The sequence below is a fragment of the Sceloporus occidentalis genome, unplaced genomic scaffold (genome assembly GCF_023333645.1).
Source record: "Sceloporus occidentalis isolate IW3139 unplaced genomic scaffold, rSceOcc1.0.p SCAF_3, whole genome shotgun sequence".
NCBI lineage: Eukaryota > Metazoa > Chordata > Lepidosauria > Squamata > Phrynosomatidae > Sceloporus > Sceloporus occidentalis.
The window spans coordinates 84,141,909-84,167,101 of NW_028316983.1; the positions used below are offsets into that span (position 1 = coordinate 84,141,909).

The window sequence follows — 25,193 nt, forward strand, 5'->3', positions numbered from 1 at the left end:
AAATAAATCTGGTTCTTTCAGATACAAAAAAGCCACATGGAAACGGTTTTCATACTGAGCCTTTTGTGACATACCAGGAATAGGTGTCAAGATCCAAAATAATAACTATTTTTCAAAAAAGCTAAATTCATGTTAACTCATAACTTCTTTCCCATCCAGGAAAAATTATACAGTTTAGATGTTTTTCCCAGAGCTACAACATCTGTGCTTCTCCAACACTTTCTACAAAAGTTTTTTGTGTTCGGGCTATGTGGCCATGTTCTAGAAGAGCTTATTCCTGACGTTTTGCCAGCATCTGTGGCTGGCATCTTCAGAGAATGCTAACCTGAAAAAGAGTGGGTGTGTATGTGTGTGTGGGGGGGGGTGTACACACATACACACACACACACTGTGTGACCCTGGGTGAAGAGGAGTGATTCCCATGCTAATCTTTACTTTTGTATATTTTATCGTTATGTAACCTGCCTTGATCTCCAAGGAAAGGCGGGATATAAATAAACGATTTATTATTATTATTATTTCTACAAAACATCAGCAGAAAGAGATATCACTGAAAGTGGATGACATTCTGTATTGGACTTATGGATTTGTAACCTGGAATTATGAATCTGTAACTTGTCCATATTCAGTAAGACTACATGGTCATGACCATGACTTTATTGCTATGATCATAGATGCCCTCTCCACAAGCCTACCTTAACAGCCAGCAGCTGCATTGAACGAAGGTCTGTTCAGTTGCTTATCACAAGCAAGGCTGTGATCATCGACAGGACTGTCACAATTCTATCACAGCATCACTTGGAATGGAAAGTAATGGAAACTTCATCCCCTTTGTAACCCAACCAGTGGCTGAACAGACCTCCTTCATTCAGTTTGGCTGCTGGCTTTTAATGTGGGCTGGAGGGATGTTTGGGATATTACTTGGGGGGAGGCATGGAAGAGGTGAGGAGATGTCCTTTCCAGACGCCTCTAACCCTAGTACGTGCTGAGCACGTACAAAATGGCGGCGCCCTATACACATTGGCACCACCATTTTGACATTGCGGATGCTTAGCGGACGCACATCATGGCACAGAAATGACACCGCAAGTTCGTCATTGGTGCCTTGCGGCATCATTTCCACACCACAAAAAGAAGCCACTTTTTGCGGCTTCTTTTTGCGGCACCAGAGAACCACGTAGTTTGTCCGCTGCAGTTCCCTGATGCAGCAAACACGGGCGCTGGCAGAGCGCCCTTTTTGGGCGCTCTGTAAAGCACCTTAGTTACTCATTAGTAACAAAAGAGACAATGTAGAATATTTTCCCATGATAAATCTATAATAACTTTATTACGGCCATTTGGCCAGCACACATGATAAATCTATAATTAAACTCGAGGACTGCAAACATTAGAAACTTTCCCCTTATGTTAGCAGTCCCTGCGTGCACAAGTAAGACAACCCAATTTTGGCAGATATGCTTACCTATTGTAGCTCAATGCACCATATCCCATGTTATATTCGGGGAGCCTCCAGTCATCTGGAGCACCTTTGTAGGTTATAGGGTGAAGGTAGAAATAGAATTAACCTAGAAACAAGACACACGTGATTTTCCTGATGAAAATAATTTTCTCCTAAGAAAGAGCCACTGCTGGCTATGACAAAGGATATTTTTCTCCCATGGTTTAATTTCTCTTTCATTTTTTTCTAAAAGTTTGGATCAACCTCAGTATACATTTTCACCTTATCTTCAATAAACCTTTGTTTTCCCTTACTTCTAAAATCCTTTTTATAATTGAAAACTTAAAGTCTCCCTCATGCTTATTTTTTCTGGGTGGAAATAAACACCATATCCTGTTTTTCATCCTTTATTCGTTCAGCTGGACAACAACAGAATACAGGGAGGACATGTCATAAATCAAACTGTCATGCTATAATGTTTCAGTACATGTAAAGCAGATGTGGCCTCTAAATATGTGCAGGGAAGCCTTCTGTATTCTTCCATAAACTGAACTTTCAGCAGTATGGAGCAGGACCATTCCATGTTCTACCAAAATGTATTGAATTAGAACCGCACTCTAACACTTTAACTTGACATGAAGTACACTGTGAATGTTTCCATGGACAAAAAGAAGAAGAAAATACTTTTATGAATGACACTGTTTAGAGTTAACTTATGCTAGTGCTTTGTGATTATGTTTTGTCTATAATATTAATAAAATGAACATGAGTTAACAAAAAATTGTTAACATAGGCTGCTGCCACACTGTAGAATTAGTGCAGTTTGACACTGCCTTACCTATCATGGCTCCATTCTACTGGGATTTGTAGTTTGTTGTGGCACCAGAACTCTCTGACAGAGAAGGCTAAACATCTCACAAAACTACAAATCCCCCAAATCCATAGCATTGAGCCATGACAGTTAAAGCAGTGTCAAACTGCATTAATTCTGCAGTATAGGTGCAGCCTAAACTGCAGATCCAATGGCTTGGTGTAAAGAAATTAAGTACTATCACCTCATTATATTATTATTTTTATGGATCATTTATTCAAGTAACTGCTCACACCTCAAGAAGATTCCCTATAATTAGCACATTCAACAGAGCCCTGGATCCAAAACTGATGTGGATGAGACTATAGGCTTTTACTAACTGCATTACTCTTTGTCTCTATATACAGAACCCATAAAACATGTCATAAATCCATTTTCACCTAAATTTAAACCAGAAAATGAAGGCATATTTGGTTACTTTTTAACCCCCAAAGTGGGAGAAAGGGACAAAGATATCCAATCAAGTCTGGTTTAAAGGATGGTCTCAGGATATATTTTTGAAAGTGAAGTTATTCCATAAATTAGCCCAATGTATTTTGACCAGGAAGTATTTGCATAGTATGCTTAAGGGAAAAGCTACAAGTTGCCAGTAAGAAGACATGGAGAAACTCATTTCTGACATCCCTACAAGTTGCTTTCCATGAAGAAGCAATCTAGTAATTCCCAGACAAAATGAATTGGACGAATTTGAGGAATAAAACCTTTTAGAAAATCCCAAATACAGTACTGAAATTGAGTCTCACCTCCATATAAGCCCGCCTGGTTGTAAAGGATGAAGCAGGGTTGGAAATTTACTAGTACAGGCAACAGTGAAGAATGCTGGGAGCTGCAGGCCAACAACAACAAGAATGTCATATGATTCCAACCCCTGGTCTAAATGTACAGACAGTTCAAGGGTGAAATATTGCATTAGATACTTCTTTGTAGTATAACCTCAGTTACCTGATACTGAATTTATGCTCTGGCTTTGTTTCTCACAAGGAACAAAGGATAAATAAAGCTGTCAAGTACCTTATTGATTACTAGTGATTAAGGCATACTTTTCTTGCCCTTCTTGTCTCTTGGCTTTTCCATTCAAGTTTTTCTTTGATGAGGGATACTTTGGTTTACGATACAGGGAATATTCTAGAGCTATCAACAAGATCATTGAAATTTGTGTGACTTCTCTTAGATTCATGAAATTAATTATAAAATAAAATCTGAATCCATTGTTTGCTTTTCTTGTTTACTAATATCACCAGCCATTGTGACAGGCCAAATACATCTGTAAGAGGTCTGCACCATTATGCCCAATTGTTCTGTCCAACTTTTTCATAGAATCATAGAATTTTGAGTCACATAAGACTATTCTCTTTACACAATATTACAGGTCATTCAATACAGTTTATCTACCCAAATGCATAAACAAGGCTGTTACAATTAACATATAATAATGAAAATCTAGTTGACCTGGATGAAAGAGGGGCATTGCCACTTTATTTTAAGCAGAGCATGGAAATAACTAGTAAACTAACTTAGGCACATTACAGACCACCTGAAAGCAGCGGTTTGCCGCTGCCTCCATTTCCGCCACCAGGAAGCTGCAGCCTCCAAACAGGGAGGCTTCCTGGCGGTGGAAAAAGATGCCGTGCTTGCGACACACGAGTGTGCAAACGGCACAGTCGTGACATCGCAAGGCAAGGGCGACGTGCAGACGCTAAGCGTCCAGCACGTAAAAATGGTGGCGCCCATGTGTATAGGGCGCCACCATTTTTATGCCCTCGTCATGTGCTAGGGGTGAGGCTGGTATGGACGCTAGGTCCTCAGCCAACCCCTAGCACATGACGGGGGCGGCGCAAAGGCCCGGATGGAACGGGCCCAAGTAAGCTATCATTAGGACTTTCTAGCAATATGGCTTGACTCACCTGATGAGCTCTACCTTTGAGCCAATGCTTTAACAAGTTCATTGATTTTAGAATGTCAGATTTTGTTACAGTGGGTGTCTCTTCTTCCAGTAGGTTCAGTAAAACAGGAAAGTCTAAGGAAAGGGAGAATTGGGATTTGAAAGGCATCACATGGCTCTGTTGCTGGGCAGGCTACCCCACTTGCTGCATCATTACTGTCTTGAACAATGAGATACAGAAAATTTTGGAAACAGAAAAATAATATCTAGGAAACAATCAAAGAGCAGGGATTGGAAACCACTTGAATAAGCAGGGAAAGTAGCACGGGGGGAGGGGGGAGTCCCAATATGAAATGAAATAGGGTGGAAACTGGTTGCTTGGTTAGCCCTCAAGCTACACTGTTTACTCCCACAGGGGAGAATGGATAATTTAAACATTTTCCTGCCTCCTGTGGGAGCATCTTCAAAAACTTCAGTTTTCAAAGATATTATCACACTGGGAGGGGGAGTATTTTCTGACTCTGCTCCACTATGTCATTACAGCACCAGTCAGGTGGGAAAGCTGAATGAGGGTATGCATTGACAATCCTCACTCAGCTTCTTCCTTTCTTCTTATGTTGGTGGGAGGATTCCAGTCAATAATCACCAATAGCTATAATCTTTGCAGTCCACACATGGCCTCCGTGTTCCTTCCCACAAGACAATGTAGCAGGAGAAGCTGAGTGAGGATCACCAATCATCTTCATGATGTTACATCAAGAAGGTGCGGGATAAGTTGAGCAAGAATCATTGATGTCTGTAGACTTTGACAATTCTCACTGGGCTTCCTTCCTAGAACCCCAAGACATCGCCATGTAGTGGTCACCCACAGGGTGGTGGAGGAATCTGAATGAAGATCATTGATTGATATAGCTATAGATAACTTCTACTTGGCTTTTCTTAGCCATGTGGGGATTTGAATTCTGTTCTTCCAGTGTCATAGTCCAACACTCAAATCACTACATACTACTGCCTAATTGTATAACCCATTGTATATTATTACTTGGCTTCAGTTAACCCCAAACAGCTCTTTATTATCTGTCTTGTTGCCCACATAATGCTAGGCACTTGGGTAATTAAGTGGACACAATCCCAGTGTGCATTTGGTCCGCTCTTGGCTTCTCACCCTTACCCTCATTCCTTTGCCATGTTCTTTTTTCTATTCGCCTTCTGTTTCAGCAGATCCCTAACTTTGAAGGCTTGACGAGGTTAAATCTACTAATAAGGGGGCAAAAATGATTTAACTAAATCCATGTGTTCCCCATTTCTATTCAGAAGTAAATCCCATTAAACTCATTTGTAGTCCTTTCATGAGTTTATGGTTATTCACATAATGCTGAGCACTTAGATAATTAAGTAGGAAGTTTTCTTTAAACTCCATATCCCACATTTCCTTCTCTCTTGGCTTCCATTTGACCTCATTCTGCACCCCATCCAATGCTCCCTGCTTTTCATCCACACTCTTTCTCTGGATCACACACTTTAAGGGCCCCAGTAAGGCTGGGACTTGAAGCCAGTTACCTAAATTCACACCCTTCTTTTCTATCTTTACAAAAATTAATGTCTTTCTTCTAAAAAGAATTAAAATTAAGAAGTCTTTCTTTAAAAAAAATCTACCCAGAATTCCCATTGAGTTAAATAAGGAAAACATGTGTTCTTTGCAGATCATGCTTCTTGAAAGGTAGTGGGTAGGCAGAGAGTATGCAGTGATTCGCTTGTGAAGGAAAAGGTTCTGCCTATGCTCATATGGACTGAAAACATTTTTGATTAAGAATTTTCAATGCTTGATTCACTGGCTTATATTTGTAGTTGGTCAAAACAAACAAACAAACAAACAAACAGCTTCATTTATATACTGCTTCATACTGAACTAACAGTGTCTAAGCAGTTTACAACTGTACGCTAATTGCCACCAACAAGCTGGATAGGGTACTCATTTTAGTGACCTTGGAAGGATACAAGCCTGAGTCAAGCTTGAGCCCTTTCACTGGTATTGAACCCGCAACGTTATGGTTTTGAGGGAGTGGCTGCAGTACAGGCATTTAATCACTGTGCCACCAGGGCTCTTGATCATACATTGTTGCACCTGGGTCATACATTGTTGCACCTGCAATGGATCATAGTCCTCTAATTGAAATAAGCATATTATTCCTTATTAACCTACAGGAAAAGAGATTCCTGTTAGCAGCCTTTCATATCCTACATTAATCTGGGGTGCAGAGAGGCCAATGATCATGAATGTGGAGAGGTCAGATTACCTTTAAGTGAACTGACTGATCACAGACCTGAGGACATGTGGAAAGACCTCTGTAGCTTTTTGGTTAGAAATCTTGCTGCTTCCTACCCCCTGCTGGGTTCATTTCTTCTTGATGTTCACTGATAAAGGTTTGTTAAGCCTAAACCATTAAACCAGTCTTTCTGCTAGTACCCATTGTACTAGCCCTGATCCTATCCCAGATTCCCTGGAGTTGTCTTAATCTTATTCCGGTTTGGTTAAATCAATGTCACTGTCATCAACCAAAAATATTCCTAGTGTAACTCTGAAGTTAAAACCATTAACCAGGTGGGAATCCCATTCTTGGAAAATCTGCCCAACTGCCTCAAGATTCATTAAAAAATTGCCTTGGCGCTCAGACATTGCTTCAGTCTGAAATCAGAAATGCTACAGGCTGGCCACCCGCTATATTTCAGGCAGTCTTGGTGAGCCTGGGAAAAATACTTGAAATAAACTTTGTGCAATTTGACTAATTTTTGTGCTTTTAATTTATTTTATATGCTAGCATGGTGGTTTCAGCGTTGAACTATGACCCTGGAGACCAGGGTTTGAATCCAGATCACCCATGTAAACCCACTGAGTAACCTTGGGCAAGCCACACTCTCAGTCTGAGAGGTTGGCATTCACACACACACACATACACAAAGAAACTTGCTAAGAGAACCCCATGTTAGGGTTGTCACAAGTAAGAAACAACCTGAAGGCAAAAAACAATAACAAATGGTGTTTACTGGGTCTTTGGACCATAATAAAGAACCAAAATTGAAGATCAGTGAGAAAACTTAACTGAGCAGCTTGTAACATGAAATCTCATAGATTTCTTGACAGATTTTCAAACCTAACAGCTTCATAATCTGTTGAAGTCCCACTTTCCACAGGGAAAAATATTTTGGGGTTTATCTATCTGGGAAGGAATTCTAGTTCAGGAAAGATAATTTTAAAATAACCAGGGGACCTTTCACACTAAACATTACTGATGTTATGATTCAGTTTTTTAATGGCTATGGCTATGTCCAATGGAAACCTGGCTTTGTAGCTTGGGGAGGAAATATTACTCTTTGGTTGAAAATTCAAAATACCTGTCCTCAACTGCAGATTCTAGGATCCTGTCAGATTGATCCATTGCTGTTAAAGTGGAATCATAATGCTATAACTGTGTAGTGTAAAAGGTTTTCCCAAAACAGCAGTTTTAAAAGTGATCCTAAAAGACATGCCCCCTAGGGTCAGCACTGATAACATCTATGTCATTCTCTCTCATTTCCTTAGACTGTCCTGGAAACTAATGTTTTCACTAATGAGGGACCGAGTTGTTGCTTTAAGTCATTTAAATTAATTTCCTTATTTTAGGGTTGCCATAATTGTCCACTATTACCAGGGACAAAGTGTGAAACAAATTTGAGACCAAACTGTAGGACAACTGCAGGACAAAACTCAGCCCAAAATGTAGGACATTTAAGAAAAATGGAGGACCTTAAATGTCCTACATTTTGGGCTGAGTTTTGTCCTGCAGTTTGGTCTCAAATTTGTCCTACATTTTGTCCCTGCTAATAGTGGACAATTATGGCAACCCTATTATTCTTGATGTTAGTGGTACCAAATGGCTTTCCCAATTTATAATGTTATCAAATTGATTTTCACACCTAACATTCCAGGCTTTGAGAACAACCGTTTAAAAACATTAGAAAGAGCTGGAAAATGCTGAGATGTATGTGTGAGAGAAACTTACCACAGTCTTGCTAGCTCTTTGGCTTTTTCCTACATTTCCTCTCGACTGAGTGAAATGTGTACATATGAAATAGTTTATATCACAAAGCCCAAGACCATACACTGGAAAGCTGAAAGCAACCTCCTAACCTTAGTGGATGTCTCTGACTGCTCGCGGTGATTCGCTGAGCCTGTTGGGAGCTGCCCAGTGTCACAAACAGCTGGGCAGACAAAGGGGCAAACCTCAAGAGGAGATGCAGCCCTGGCAGCTGAGCTGCGGTGCATGGCTGCAGTGATGAACTGATTACACTCTTTGCAAAGCAGGCCAAGTTTGAAATGGAAATGAGCGAGAGGCATCTCATCTCATCCAGCAGCTCCACTCAGCATCACTTCTTGACATCAGGGAAATGTGAGTGAAGCACACTGACGGTTTTCTATTAGTACTGTGCTTTTTTCCCCTCAGAGGTCTATGTCATTCTTGCTGTGAAAGGATGATGATGGAGAGAATATCGCTATGGCATTCAAAGATTCTGCATATAAATTTTATTCTCAGACACCGTCAACATCCTTTCATTCTTTTCCCTCTCCAATTTGGCAAGCATCTCAAAAAGTGCATTCATACATCCGTCTTTTCAAATGCAAGCACTTTATGTCCCAGATAAGTCCAGCAGTTAAGAATTTCACATCTCCAATTTTTCTGCTGCCACCTCTGCAATAAACTAGTCACAACCTCTTTGTTTTGTTGCTGGGCAGAGAATTAAAGTGCTTGATCACTATCCCACTATCCCTATCTCCTGTCTTAGATAATAGTGACTGCAGCTGACACTATTTTTGAAAGGACAACCTATCCAACTATTTTTGCTTAGAAGGACAGAAACAGTTACACTCTGTATCCAAACCATTCACATTGTCTGATCCAGCCATCCTAGAGGGATGTAACAGTAGACAACTGACCTTAAGAGCAGACTTTGAACTATGACTTGCTGCTGGTCAAGTGTGAACCAGTGGTATTAGATGAGTAGAAGCTCATTTAGGAATAGTTGCAGCAGTGAATCCAGTGATAAAATATCAGTGTAGATATATCCTTATTTTCTGGATCCATATATTTGCTGTAGATCTTGTTTATGAAATGTGGCAATAAGTTGCCATACTGACCACAGAATGGTAATTTGGACCAAATTTAGACATTTTTGTTGGGTCACTTGTCTTTGAACTATGATCTGACACATTTATCCATACTATCAAGTTGCTCATATTTACAGGGAATTTCACTTTTTATTATTATTAAAGTATAATTACAGAGGGGAAAAAGAAGAGAAAGACAAAAGGGGATATGTAGGATATGAACCTGCAGGAGGCAGGGAATTTCACTTATTGTCCGACACGGAAAGCATTTTTCATTACTGATGTTGCTGCATATTGGTTTATTATACATACTTACATTCCCCTCAACCATTCCTGAACTTAGGAAATTGTACTCCCAATAGGTAAAATATTCCTTCATCCCAATGCATCAAAATTACATTTACAAGAGCAGAAGGTAAATGACCAATTGGAGTGATGTTAGCTGACAGTCTTGATGTCATATTTTAGGAGGGAGCTAGCTTGTTTTCTGCTGCTCCAGAGACTAGGACCCAGAACAATGGATGCAAGCTACAGGAAAAGAGATTCCACTTCAACATTAGGAGGAACTTCCTGACAGTAAGGGCTGTTTCATGGTGGAATAAACTCCCTCGGAGTGTAGTGGAGTCTCCTTCCTTAGAGGTCTTTAAACAGAGGCTGGATGGCCATCTGTTGTGGATGCTTTGATTTAGATTTCCTGCATGGCAGGGAGTTGGACTGGATGGCCCTTGCAGTCTCTTCCAACTCTATGATTCTATGAGTCTGAAGTCTTCAGATCTACAAAGTACATCAGGACTGGTATAAAGCTGCACAAAGATCAGTCTTATAATTAGGTATAGGCCTAGATATGTCATGTTTGTTTCCTAAGGATTTTCCCCTACTCAGTACAGACCACCAGTGTGTGTGTGTGTGTATAGTGTGCGTGTCTTCAAGTCACCTGTTGACTTATGGTGACCCCATGAATTTCATAGGGTTTACCTGGGCAAGGAATACCTGGAAGTATTTTTTTTTCCCCAACTCCTTCTCTGAAATAAAGCCCTACAGCATGTGATATTTGTTGGCAGTGTCTCTAACAAGCACTAGCCAGGGTTAACTCTGCTTAGCTTCCAAGATTAGGCAGGATCTGTAGGCTCCCCACAAACCACATATCTAACCAAAATATAGTAGACTGTTTTTGAACATTAGTCAAAAAATGAAGATAGCTCAGTTCATACTGTAGACTGCCATGAGAAGTTCTGTAAACATTTGCAAAGCAAAACAGCATCAAAAGTCAAAGAAACCTCTAAGGGAGATGAACTTCAATGCAAAATGTAGAATAAACAAATGGAATTATTTAGAGTATAACATTATCATTTGGAATGATATTTTATTCATCATTCAATCACATACGCTGAGGCTGCCCCGATGATTGTGGCAGGAAGCTTTGACATTTTGTCCTGTCTCTCATCAGTCATGTGTGTATAGGTTTATTTAGAATTCTTTATATACTTCCAGAATGTGGTTCTCTCTACAGGATAGGTAACCCATCTGAACACTAATCGAGAGGCAAAGATTTAGAAGGTGAATACATATTTAGAATATCCAGATTAATTTTAAAAAAAGATCCAGCAGACATAAGTTCCATCTATATAATTATTATCTTTCTTTCCCACTTCCTCAGCTCTACTGTACACAAATCCATTTAAGTAAACTCTGCCAACTCAGAGGCATGGTATTCATTAATTCCTCAACAAACATTTACTGGCCAGACCTGAGCTCAGTGAAAAACAGAACAAAAGCAAATATTACCAGCAGAGCTACAAACACAGTCACCATCAGAAGAACTTGTGTAATCACTCTGTTCATTTTTTAGTTTGCTGCAGTGTTTTGTTTTGTTTTTTAAGCCATTGCAATATGGGCAATGAGAAGGAAGATTATGGAAGGTGGAGAACTTTTTAAAATGGAAGAAATTTGCATTTCTATACAAAAACACATGAGTCAAGCAAATGGGAAGCCAGGCTTGGTCTTTGATGTCATTCCTCAGGAAAGCAAAGGCATTTGATTCAGGCAGGCTTTTGGTTTGGTAACATGTAGTTTTAACTAGTGGGTATGGTTTCACATACTGTTAATCTCCATTTAACAGTGTGGTGTTTTTAACAAAAATTGAAAATTTTGTATTTTATTTTGTATTAAATTTAACAAACAGCACACAAATAAATTGTGTTCCCAAGTTAGGAGAAAGAGGCCCGTTACAGATGGGCCTTTGCTCCGCCCCCAGTACATACTAGGGGTTGGCCGAGGATGCAGTGTTCAATCAGGCCTCACCCCTAGTACGTACTGGGGGTGTAAAAATGGTGGTGCCCTATACACATGGGTGCTGCCATTTGACGTGACAGACGCTTAGCATCTGCACGTCACGGTGCGGTTGTGATGCCGCAAGTGTGCCATTGGTGCCTTGTGGCGTTACAACTGCGCTGCAAGAAGAACACACTTTTTGTGGGTTCTTTTTGCTGCGTGGGGGAGCTGCGCAGTTTGTCCGCTGCGGCTCCCTCGTGCAGCAGAGTGCCCTTTTTGGGCACTCTGTAAAGCACCTAAGATTCACCAAAACACTAATCTGTAAAAGGTTTTTAAAAAAGAGTTACGGATGAAGGATAGTTTCAGTCTAATTAATTAAGCTTTCTAAAAGTGCAAAAGAAACTGTAGAGCATTAATGTACATGGGTGTTAAGGACCTGTGAGATTTTTAAGAGTGCTGGAAACATTCAGGATTTGTTTCCAAGTACAAGGGTAGCTGACAACTCTATCATTTACACCAAACGATGAGCCTTTGGGGAAAGGAATACTTCTAAAAGCTCATGCTTTTTCAGAGACATGTATTTCCATCCCTGTTCTTTTGTAAGTTCCCATTTGCAGAAAGAGATGCCAGGTGGAGTAATTTTGCAGCTGAATCCTAACACTCTTTCCTACTGATGGCATATACTGCAGAAACATTCCCACTGGAACAATTACATGCACGATCTCCTTCCTACTCTACTTTATTGCCCTGCTCTAATAAAAATGTTTGTAAATATTAATTGTCTCTGAATGAACAAAGGTTTTCAGATGGCAGTTGTGGAAAATGAGCTTGCTTGCTCTCTTTTTGCCCTGGAAGAGTGAGCAGATTTGACTAAATAACTAATAATACTAGCCTGTAGGTCAAATTGCAATAATCGCATTCTGCACATTATGGGAAAGGACATACTTGGTGGATAAGATAGTGATCACATGGTACTATCTTTGCATGTTGCAAAATGAAAACAACATTAGCTTCATTTACCATGGGTGTTTCTTCCCATAAACCACTTAGCTTTGCTTAATTACTCATTCCTCTCTTCCTCCATCCAGGGCAGGTGGATTAACATCTGCAGACATAAGATGGATACTGTCGTGCTAACAAATGTCTCCTTGTGATCAGTTCAGGTTTTCCTTATTGCTTCTTGTAATACATAGTAACGGAAACATTAATTAGTGCCCATCCAACAGCAACTTGACAGGACTATGATTTAGCTATAAAAATGCCTGTTGAGTTGCAATTCAATATTTTAGTTTCTTATACGCTTTTATTTTATTGCACCACACTGATGGGGCTGGGGGAATAATAATGTCTCACTAAAGGATAAAGAGAGAGAGAGAGAGAGAGATAATGGAGTCTCTTTCTCTGTCACTCAATGTTTAATTTTTTAAAAAATAAATCTCTTAACGGTGGCTGTCATGACATCATTTACTGACATATAAATTGCTCAGTGAGCTGAAATGAAAGACATATTGGTAAACAAGATGCCTGCTTGATATTTTGGATTCCCAAAGGTGGAACAGAGGATATGCAGGCTTATTTTAAAAAAATATAAATAAATGACTTCTTTCAGTCATCTCTTTTGTAAGGTTAAAACAGTGATTCAGCTTCTCCCAATAAAATCCCAGTTCCCTTCTAGACCACTTAAGGTCATGATTAAATAAGGAAAGCAGAGATATAAATCTTTATGGAATGGCATCGTTATGCATTATGGCTAGAACTGCCTAGGATGTGGCTTGTGTCAAGGTGAATAGCTCCACCTTGGAGATTTTTGGACTATTGTCTGTTTTGTGTATGTTGTAATTACATCCACTGAAAGTGTCACACTTTTGCTTTTTAGCATTGCCACCCCAACCGCTTGGGTTGCACGGTGTGTATATATGCAGCTTTAGGATGGATCACCTCTTCAGAACCACTTTCACATCAGGCCATTTATATGCAGGGTCAAAGACGCACATTTTTTGCCTTGAGTCAGACTATCATGGCTTTTTTTTTTTTTGGCTCCAGTTTTTAGGCCTGAAGCATGGCTTCAGTCTGGTTTCCACCCACTTTGGAGGTGTGCATTATCTAAATGCCCCACCTTCAAAGCTGTTTGAAACTGCTTTATTTGGTCCATGTGTTTCACCCCTAAATTAGGTTGCTCCTTTTTTTCCAGTTGCTGTGGTGCTAGGGCTCTCTCTCTGCTCTGCTCTGGTTAAAAGCAAGTAGGCTAGATTTTTAAAAACCTTATCCCATCTCTCCAAGTAGGTGAAAAGAAATAATCTTCTCATTTCACCTTCCTTTAGCTAAATTTTTTGTCTCAATTTACCAACAGGAAAAAATGTTCTGTATATATATATATATATGTGTGTGTGTGTGAGAGAGAGAGAGAGAGAGAGAGAGAGAGAGAGAGAGAGAATGACCATCTGTGAGCATGACATAACACTTAATAATAATAATAATAATTTGTTTTATTTATATACCGCTATTCCAAAGATCATAGCGGTGAACAGCAAGTAGGCTAATTAGCAAGTAAGCTAATTTTCCCCCAACAGTCTGGGTACTCATTTTAGCGACCTCGGAAGGATGCAAGCCTGAGTCGAGCTTGGGCCCTTTTGCTGGTCTTGAACTCGCAACCTTGTGGTTTCGAGTGAATGGCTGCAGTACAGGCATTTAACCACTGCGCCACCAGGGCTCCTTAATGAGATCACAAGGCCTATGCAGAAAAACATAGATTTATCTTTCTGACCTATAAGGCTCAGGTCCAAGCTATTTGGCAGACCGTAACTCCCGATATGAGCTGGCCCAGGCTCTGAGATACTCAGGGGAGGCCCTTCTCTCCATCCCACCACCATCACATGTATGGTTGATGGGGACACAGGAGAGGGCCTTTTCTGTGGTTGCCCCTAGACTCTGGAACTCCCTTTCCAGGGAGGCCAGAATGGCCCCTTCCTTGATGGCCTTCCTCTTCAGACAGGCTTTCAAAACAGAAAGCTTTTAAAGAATGCCCTGGAGTGGTATACAGTTTTTATATATTTTAAGCATTTTAATCTTTTAAATTGGATTTTAGTATTGAATTTGTTTTAATTATTGCAGCAAATTAATTCTATTTTAATATACTATTTTTTGTATGTTTTTAACTGTATAGTGTTTTTTAATGTTGTAAGTCACCCTGAGTCCCAGCCTTGGGAGAAGGGTGGATTATTATTATTATTATTATTATTATTATTATTATTTTCTGCACAAAAATGTTTTCTGAGCAGGAAATTTGTTTTTGTGCAAAACATGGATTTTTTTTTAATTCAGGTTATTCAGGTTACATCTTTATGGATTCTCCAGTCAGGGTCTCCCAAAACTTTAAAAAAAACATTTTAAAGTGAGTGTGTGTGTGTGTGTGTGTGATATCTTTCCATACCTATTACATTGGTCATAGGTTTAATTCAGTATTTCGCAGCTTCTCATAGTGGCCATGCAGGCTGATTTATTTTGCGGGTTGTATTCATTACATAAAGTTTCTAAGTGCTTCAAATACTGGCTGAGACTCACATTGTTCCTCAAGGTGCTCCTGCCTCACCTTCCCTGCATGGAGAAAGCAGAGTGGAAGGAAAGCCAGCTCAGCCAGCATTGCACTTTTATAAGATGCATAAGCATTTTGGTAGATGATTGTATGCTGTGGATCAAACAAAAGCAGAGTTAGCCTAGTAGCTCCACAGGCTTTAATCCAGATCACCAGAGTGCTGGTTGAGCTGCAGAAGGCAGTTCCCATTGTTTACAGATTGGCTGCCGTCTGCCCACACAGTTTGGCAGACATTCAGTTCCCATTTTTTATCTCCATGTTCAAGCAACCATAAAACAAGAAATGTTCCCCAGAAACTGTTAACAAAGAAAGTGGAGGAATGGCTGTAGTCTCACAGATTTCTGAGCACACGAGGCTGCCAAACATGGGGTCAGATCACTGAAGGAATGGCATTTATCCATCTAATTCAATATTGTCTTTTCTGACTATCATCAGCTTCCACAAGGTCTCACACTTTTCTTATGCATCCACTTAACTACTCAGTTGCAGCTGGTCATTGCCATATTAGTAAGACAGTGACTCTTTGCTGGCTTTTTGTCTGAGCTGCATAAATTTGTGGACACGAACAGCTTCTTGGCTAACTTCTTGGATATTTCAGCTTAAGCATGGCACAGATTCATTGCCTCATGGAATAAGAGGTATCAGCCACCAGGGAGCATCACTATGATCCATCATGGCTTCTAAAATGGCACAGATGGAAGCTAACTAGCTCTCAGTATCACAGTAATGAAAATGTTACAGCAACTTCTTCTAGGTAACCACTTGTGGCTACCCATTTAATATGTATGAAGGTTCCTGGGAAAGGTCATCTGATAGCTGATATAATAGTCAGTTGAACTAAGGTGGTATGTCATTAAAATAATTTGTTCTTGACTAAGAAATTGTCAGTTGTCTATGAGCCATTTGGATGAGATTCTATGACTATTACTGCTGTTGCTGTTGTTTGATCTATCATATCTAAATCTTGACTTTACATAATCCACACAAAAAAAATCTTTTCCTAGCCCTAGCCACATGTCTGAAATTGTATAACAGTTGCTTCTATATTAACAATGGTCCATTAAGTATTACAAAGAGACTGCTAGAATTTCTGTTTGGATTCTCTTTATGCAGCTGCCACGCTTTCTTTACAAATACTCCTACAGTATTTGAGATGGTGCAAAATTTCTCAACTTTTGGAAACCTTTGTGACATTCCTTACAAAATTCACATCTGGAGCCAAAGCAAGCCTGATATTTCACCTTAGTTTTTTTTCTAGCTTGCATATGTGGCTGTTTAGCAACTACAAAATGAATCAGCAGCAGAAGAGTTCCACTGTGATTCTTTTCACAGCATTAGTGATTTGCACCTTCAGCTCTATTTGATAGCTATTGTGGTTTTTAAAGGTCCATATTCATTCTAACAAGAGTGAAGCAATCCCTCAGCCAATCAAATCTCGTTATGTGATGATGTCACTTCAGACAAATGAAGCAAATTTAAAGTGAGAGTGCTGGCTACTCCTGAAGTACCACTTTGGCTGAACCTGCTAGGACACATTCAACTCTAAAACTATATGTTTAAAACTATTACCTGCTGATGTTGTTTCATTGTGATTTATTGCTTACAATGTTTCCAACAGTGATAGATGGTGGTTACCATTTCATTGGGGTGGTGAAGCTGCAATGGATTTTGGTGTTGAACTCCGTCTATAGAAATAAGTTCAGAATCGTGTTGTTGTTGTTTGTCTTTTAGCCTTTTCTAATTTGTGGTGACCCTAAGGTGAACCTATCCTGGGGTTTTCTTGGCAAGATTTATTTGGAAGGGGTTTATGACCATTGCCATCCTCTGAGGATGAAAGAGTGTGACTTGTCCAAGGTCATCCGGTGGGGTTCCATGGTAAAGTGGGGATTCGAACCCTGGTCTCCAGAGTCATTGTCCAATGCTCAAACCACTATGCCACACTGTTTTTCTTTTTTCTTTTTTTAGAACATTGGGTAGGCCTTTAAAGATCAGACTACAATTAGGAACAGATTTACCACTACCCCCTGACATAAGATCCACTACTTCTCATTCTGCAAGATTATTATCTTTCCTTATTAACACCTCTGTTTCAGATGGTGTCCTTAACAGGTTACACATCTACCCATGGTCCAATGGAGCCAAACGAATATACAACATTTAAATAGTCACATGCAGAAAATATTGATTTCTATTAGAAGCATTAGCAAACACAGTATCCAACACTTACAATGAAGATCTGATTCTTTGTGCCAAGCAAACAGAAAGAGGAACAGAAATCTATTCTGTGGTTGTGGTATTTTTTTTTAAAAAAACACACCAATCCTCCTATAAGCATCTAGTCTCTGCCTGTATCTCTGGTAAAGTCCATAAAGATCAAGGTTTGCCTTTAAAAGAAAAGCATGTTCTGATTTTGTACTTGTTACTATGGTAGCCTCAAAACCAACTCCATATAGGGTTGAATTGTTTCCTTTATTCAAATTATATTTGGAAAAAGGTTAAGAATCAACAGTTATAGGGGCTATTAAATTATCAATTAGTGGAGCTTCTTTTATTTTGCAAAACATAAAAAGAAAGGGGAAGGAGAAGGAGAAGAAAACCATTTAAGGTCCCTCTGAGTCTTGACTGTGTTAGTACTAAATTATATGCAGTCTATAAACATTTTTCAGAACAAAGACTTGAAGTAGCTCTTATACATAATTTAAATGATTTAGATAATTAGATTAGAATACAATATACTTGATATCTTTTTTCAATAATTTCAGACATGACTGAATGCTTTAAAATTGTACTTAATGCAATTTCTGTTGAGAAAGAAGCATTGTTAGCTGTCAAAACATTGCCACCAGTCAGTTCACTAAATACATACATGCACTAGCTGAAACTAAGTACAATAGAGTAGACCTTTGCAGTAGTTTCCAAACTTTGGTCCTCCAGATGTTTTCAATGTCAATTGCCAGAAGCCCCAACCAGCTTGGCCAACAGTCAGGAATTCTGGGAACTTAAGGCCCAAACATCTGGAGGACCAAAGTTTGGGAACTACTGCCCTATTGAATCAGCCATAACATTTTGTGTCTTTCTCCTTACTGCAAAAAAGTAATCAAACACTTCATTTTTTTGTGAGGACTGTTTCAAGTTCAAGGGTTATTTTGTGGAAAATAATGCATGGCTGGCAACCTGTTAGGCAGGTACAATGCTGTAAACTAGATTTATGACCTTATAACTGCATTGTGTTTACATTTGTGATTGTGGCACCATTGTCACAATTGCAAATGCTCCTGAAACCCACCTTAAAATCACTCAGCCATCCTGAGCAATGAAGTTCTTTGGTTCTGGTGTGCAGGAAACTTGTTTTCGGGGGGGGGGGGGGAGGAGGTTCTGTTTTCTGAGCAGAAATTGATCTTTTCTTCACAAAAATGTCTCCTCCATGTGTATTTTTCACACAGAATAAGCCCCAAACTATTAAGATTCTTATCCATAAAGATTGCCTCCACACTGTAGAAATAATGTAGTTTGAAACCACTTTAACTGCTATGCCTCCAGAATCCTGGAATTTGTAGTTTTGTGGGGCGCTGGCACTCTGGCAGAGAAGCTAAAGACCTTGTAAAACTACAAATTCTTGGATTCCATAGGATGGAGCTACAACACACAAAGTGGTTTCAAACTATGTTATATCTACAGTGCAGATGCCTCCTAAGACATTCCTCCTCGAGGCCTTTTCTCAAGAAATCTATTTTTTTTACTAATTTTCAATTTTTAAAAATATCCTTTTCATCCCTAGTAAAAATATACAATAAAATATACAACAGAGAAGGAAAAATTGTATACAGAATCTCCAGTTCTTAAAGAGCAAGATGTTAAAGTGATTAATAGATTTCTGTTTTGTAAAAAAAAAAAAAAAAAAAAAAACTACGATGGATACTGATAACTGATAATTTCTTAAGTATTTGGTTGCCCAAATTTAAGAAATCTCCTTCTGCTTGGGTAATATGCAGGCAAAATCAAGTACACAATGATGTAGGACAGAAATGTCCTAGCACTTTGTTGGGCTCCTAGCGTGGCAAATTTTCCCAACTTCACTTAGGTAAAAAGCACATTCCTGTAGCTAGTCAATCAATGGCTGTATTCTGCACCAAGACCTCCAAGTATGCTGTAGCAGAGAAGGATATTGTGCATTGCTGACATATATCCACTGGGGACCATGCTCACTATAGTTGTGATCCTAAGCCAGATAAAAATTACATTTCTTGAAATAAAGGATGGCACTAGTAATCTGCTGTATCACACAGCCACTTTCACAAGAACAATGAGTGTAACGGACCCCCTCTTAAACATGGCAGGCGCTTGCGCTTTACTTATCCCACCGCTGCCACCTAATTAAGCTGCCACCATTTATGTACCGGATGTCCAAATCACAAGCCTTTTTTTTTTTTTTATGGCAAGCACCTGGGACTTCTGTTATCCCACTGCTGCCACCAATTATGTAATGGTTATCCTTCTTTCCTTATTGCTGCCACCAATTTTGTAATGACTACCCTCTTTTTAAGGGCTGGCAGTAGGGTCTTTTCTTTATATAGTAGCGTGGAGCTGATATGTATGACTGACAAGCTTTTATATAAACCAAAACAAGAACTTTATTAAACAAAATGGTTGAACATCTCTTTCTTGAACTGAATGATAGCATATAACGGCTAGTTCAGGCACAGGTTACTTAGTTATATTTGTATTAATTGACTCGCCTACTGTCACTTCACTTTTCTCCAAATATCTCTCTATCACCTAGAGACTTTCCTGCCTCTCTTTAGACAGTTCGTTCTCTTAACTCAGCCACCAAGGCTAGCCATATCCCGCAGGATATTACACTCCCTCCCTCTCCTAGAGGTCTGGCAGTGCAACGGTAGGGAGCCCTTTCTACACAGACTCTACCCCTAACCGTCCTTCTCGAGCCCTGGGACCCTCCCTCTCTGGATCCCAGCCCCTAACTGACACATTCCCGCAGGAACTCCTGGACCTCCGTCCTCTCTCCCCAAGATTCTAAGCCCTAACTGCTGTTCTAAACTGTCCCGGTTCCAACTGACTCCCCAACTGTCAGTTCGGAATCTTCAAAAGTTCCAGCCTACAGGCTATTGGCTGGCCCTCAGCTGCCTTCTGATTGGACAGCTGGGAGTGCTCTCCGTTACAATGAGCACAAAAGACTATGTTACAAATACAAGAAGATTTTGATAAATTCCTGAGTTGCACTAAGAAGCCATTCTACAAAATAGTTTGTTTGAATGCTCCCTTCTGGAAAACCTCCAGAGGAGCTTGCAGTAATACAGTTGGGGTGTTGCAAAGACATGGATAAGCCATCCAACATCCATTTGGGAGAGGTGCTAATGCAGCATTACACTGTTCTGAGATAATCAAATGTCAGCCTGGCAAATGCTCTGATGTGATCATTAAAAGATGGGCAATGTTCCACAAGTACTCCCAGGGTTTATATCCCTTGGAAATGGAAATAAGCTGATAGCACTTACAAGGTAAAAGAGTGCATAGTTTGTATTAGCAAAACTCTCTGAGATCCCCAAGGTCTTTAGGGTGAATGGGTTTGATTTTGCCTTGCTTACATGTACCTCACAATTGTTTCAATCAACATATTGACACAATCAAGGACAGACTTTTAGATGCAGGAACCAGGAAACTGTCTGAATATAAGATACTGACAATAAACACCAGGTAATTCACATCAATTTCCTGCAAACCTGGCATCATGAGAGTTGTAGACCAAGACTTTCTGAGGGCACTATTTTAAGAATTCAGTGATCTAGTAACCAATGCTCACTGTTTTACTGCTATGTATAGGATCACAGTTTTACCTCTGTCTGACAGTAGTTTCTCTAGAATGAAGGAAAATTACTACTGTGATGCCCAAAGAAAACTTGAAGAAGATACCTTTGGGGTTTGTAATCCCTTATGTGGTTGGGTCATTCTGGAAACTATAGTACCATTTCCACAGCATGGCTGCAAACCATCAGTTATAGCTATCTTTACAAAGACAGTATTCGTCATTTGCTTAAGCAGCAGCTGTCAAAGAACAAAACATACAATTTATTTCCAAAAATTGCCACATCCACTGAGGGTATGGCTCAGTGGCACTTCTCCAGACCAGAAAGGGACCTTTTCCACACCAAAAGAGACCAGTGGAGGTAGAGAACTGTGCTAGTATATGGTAGTGGTCTCTATTGTATGCAAAGGTGATGTATTCCTTATTCAAAATTATTCAAAATGAGTATGAATAATGGCTCAAATTTTTTCAAATACATAAGAGTAAGATTGTACTGAGGTGGGAATTGTGCAGCCCATAAGCTTGCATGAAGCCTTTTGAGGGGACCAATGCACTTTTTTGGACCTCCTCTCCCTTTGGGCCTGCAAAGCTCCTTGCACCCCACCCCCTAATTTAATTTAAACCATTTTTTTTTTTGCCTGAGGAAACATCCCTTTCTGCATACAAAATTCTCTAAACATGCTGTCCCTACCTCTGAAACAGCCAGAAATCCCAAGAAAATACCCCTTAAAATGTCCAAAAACTTCAATTTTGGTCATCCAAAACAGCAAGTATAACATTTCAATGTGGCCCTCCAGACTTCTGGAGATGGCTAAAATGGGCTGTGTGGTCTTCAGTGTTTCAGACATCACCAACCCCATAGTAAGATGATCAAATTTCTGATAATTACCCAGTTCTTATCTCTTCTCCTTAGCCCAACAGACAGACTTTGGTGGACAGACTTTCCCAGACTACACAAATAGTACAACGATCACAGATGACAAAAAATGTCACAGTAAGCAAGCAACTGGTGTACAGTTGTCACAATAAGCAAGTAACTGGTGCACAGAAGGTAAAACAAGCACTTGACCTCTACTTAACACATGTTTCTTCTTGTAAGAAAAGTATGTATGAATCAGTCTTGGAAATACTGGCTATTCACATGTGCAAAACAGATAAATGAAGAATAAAATATGGCATACGTAAATGGTAGTGGTATGGTGGCGGTGAAGATGATGATGAAAATGATGATGGCCCCTTTTCATCCAGTTTGGAACCCAAGGCACCTGACAACAGTCAAAAGAAATACAGTCGGTCCATAGTATCCTTGGAGGTTCCATTCCAGATTACACCTCCACCACCCCCTGTGAAATGACTGTTGAATTTCTAAAATGCAGTCACTGGAGCCATAAGGGGCTTCTTTTCTTTTGACAGAGATAATCAGGAGATGCCCTCTTTATGAATGGCATGAGATGAATATTTCCAGTTCCTTGTACAACAATGAAGTAGGTGGCTATTTGTTCAAAGACATCAGGGACTAATGCCACTCCTCATTCTGCTGGCACTTTATGTACTAAGCAAAATGACTTTTCCTCTGATATATCCAGATGAAGAAATGTGCCCTATCATGAGCCATTTCTCCACACTTATGCTAATGCTTCCGTAATGCTCAGCATCTGCACTTAATCAAAGGTGTAGCAAAAGTGGATAGTAAGAACCCCCTTTCTGCTGAACACATTGGCACAAATTGATTTCCTCTCTGTCACTGCCACCCATGGAAAATGATTACCTGTTTTTGTTCATAATCAACATATACCACAGAGGAGGAATGCCTTTCTGCTTTTGAAAAATAGGAAGAAGAATGAGAAACTCTTCCCAATTAGCTTATGTAAGAAGAAAGACTTAAGGAAAGCAAGTGACAGATGCCATGGGGGGTAGCTACTCTTCTAGTTAATATTTGCCAAGTATTGGACAATCTGTTCTACAATACATCTTTACCAGCAAGCCCCATTCAGCCATAGTAGCTCAAATGGGAATGGTAATAAGTGCTAAATGGAACCTGACACCACATCATCAGACAATAGCACTTCCTTTAGCATGTTTCCATTATTCTTTAAACCCCTATGACCTACTCAGTGAGAAGGTCAGATACGAGACAAAAGATGGCAAGGCAGAGCCTCGAGAACTATTATTTTCCAGTAAGGTAACTTTGAAATTATTGAGAATCGCTGATGGAGTGACAGGAGGTGCTGGGTAGACCAAAGGTGGTTGTGTCACCAGCAAATCTCACTTGAGCAATAGCATCAACAAGGGCAGAGGAGCAAGAAAAGTGAAAATTAGAGAGAAAGGGGGAGAGGTACAGTCTAAATCAACAGTGCCTTGCAAATGATGTATGGACTGAAGGGAATGAAAAAAGCCCAACAAAACATCAGACATTTCCCTTACCTCATAAATAGAGGTGCTGCAGTCACAAAAGGCCCATAGTACAAATCACTGCTTGGTCATTGAAGAAGAAAAGAATATATATCCAGAACATAATTTATGTATAGAACATAAATGGTATACAGAGGCCTTGCGATTGCTTGCAGAAACCTTTAAATGAAACCCCTCAAGAACAGCAGTGCAGTCAGACAATTTTAGGGTGTGTCTGCACTGTAGAAATAATGTAATTTGGCACCACTTTAACTGCCATGGCTCCAGTCTACAGAATCCTGCGAATGCACCAGCATTCTTTGTCAGAGACAACTAAAGGCCTTGCAAAACTACAAATCCCAGCATTCCATAGGAGGGTGCTACAGCTCTTAAAATGGTATTAAACTTACCTCCATGAGAGGAACTGAGATTTTGGATGGAGTATAAGGGTGAAAATGCCTCTGTGAAAGGGGAGCACTGAGGTGGGATATAAAAGATATTCAGATAAGTTGTAATAGAATGTAGCGGAATTATGTATTGTATAAAATTCACTGTATGAACTTTCAATAAAGATTATTATTTTTTAAAAATGGTATTATTTCAACAGTGTAGATGCAACATTAGATCCTGGACTTAATGACTTTACAAGTCAACCTTTAGACAATCATTCTTTTTTTCTTCAGTTGTGAATCAAACCCTGCTTCCCCTTACATGCTTTCCATGTTTTATAGCTCCTTCCCCATGCCTCTCCAGTTAGAGGAAGGAGGGTAAATACAAAGAGGCACTTCATGCCCCCACAACAGGTTGCAGTAGAAAAAGAGGCAGAAGTCGTACTAGAAATCACTTGTGCTTGTGACCTCTGAGTTTGGTTTAGTATTTTTAGATACTGCAAGGGCTTTTGGTGGGGTTGGGGTGTACTTAACATCATTCAGCATATTTTTAGTGCAGCTTAATGCCAATTGATGGGATTTCTGGAGGAAGGAGGAAATCTGGAGGTACAAGAGTACTTCAGAGGGGAGAGGCTGGCTTCCCAACTTCAAACCTCATCGCACTCACAGTTTTCCCGTTCCGTTCCTGTTGACAAGGCGGATAGATCAGGAAACGGGCTGATGACAAACGCTATCGCATTAAGTCTTCTTAGCGTTATGTGAACACGAAAAGAATGATCGCTATCGCACACTGCTAACGGAGAAAACGACCTGTTGTCGTTTTTGGACCTCGCTGTGAACGGATATCACCGCACAGCCAGGTCCCATCCCGATGACACCCTGACCATCCCCTGTATTTGCACATGCGCAGTTTACAAAGAAAATTGTGCGCGGTTTTCAAAGGGAGCTTGGGGCATTCTCGTTCCCTGTGTGTTCTATCCTAAGATGGATTCTCATGTTTTGGTCCTTCTCCATATCATCTCCCGTTACCTGATAATGGAGCAGGAACGGAGAAGAAGGAGGACACTTATGTACCGCTTGGTTTTTTTTTAAAAAATTGCTCTCAGACATGCCCTTGCTGAGCTCATGGATGTAGAGGACACACCCCCCACAGATCTCCTTGAATGGCTATCCACATTTCCATCACCTCAGAAATGGTGGTTACGTCCATTTCTTAGGAAGAATTGGTGGTGTGAACAGGTGATGACTTTGTGGGATGACGACATGTGGGAGACACATTTCCGCATGAAACATTCAATTTTTTTTTGATCTGGTAGAAGTACTCTAGCCCGACCTACAGAGAAGCACCAGTCGTATGAGGAAGCCAATCTCTGTAGAAGAGAGGGTGGCTATCAC

General features: G+C 40.0%; 1 long non-coding RNA gene across 1 annotated transcript; it reads right to left on the bottom strand.

The window, feature by feature from the left end:
* Positions 1-1,863: 1,863 nt before the first annotated feature.
* LOC149316347 (uncharacterized) lies at positions 1,864-22,034 on the bottom strand. Its single transcript, XR_016280702.1, has 3 exons — positions 21,908-22,034; positions 4,214-4,326; positions 1,864-2,083 (listed from the first exon to the last, which is right to left on the bottom strand). It is a non-coding gene; the product is annotated as an uncharacterized LOC149316347 (long non-coding RNA).
* Between the last annotated feature and the right edge of the window lie 3,159 nt (positions 22,035-25,193).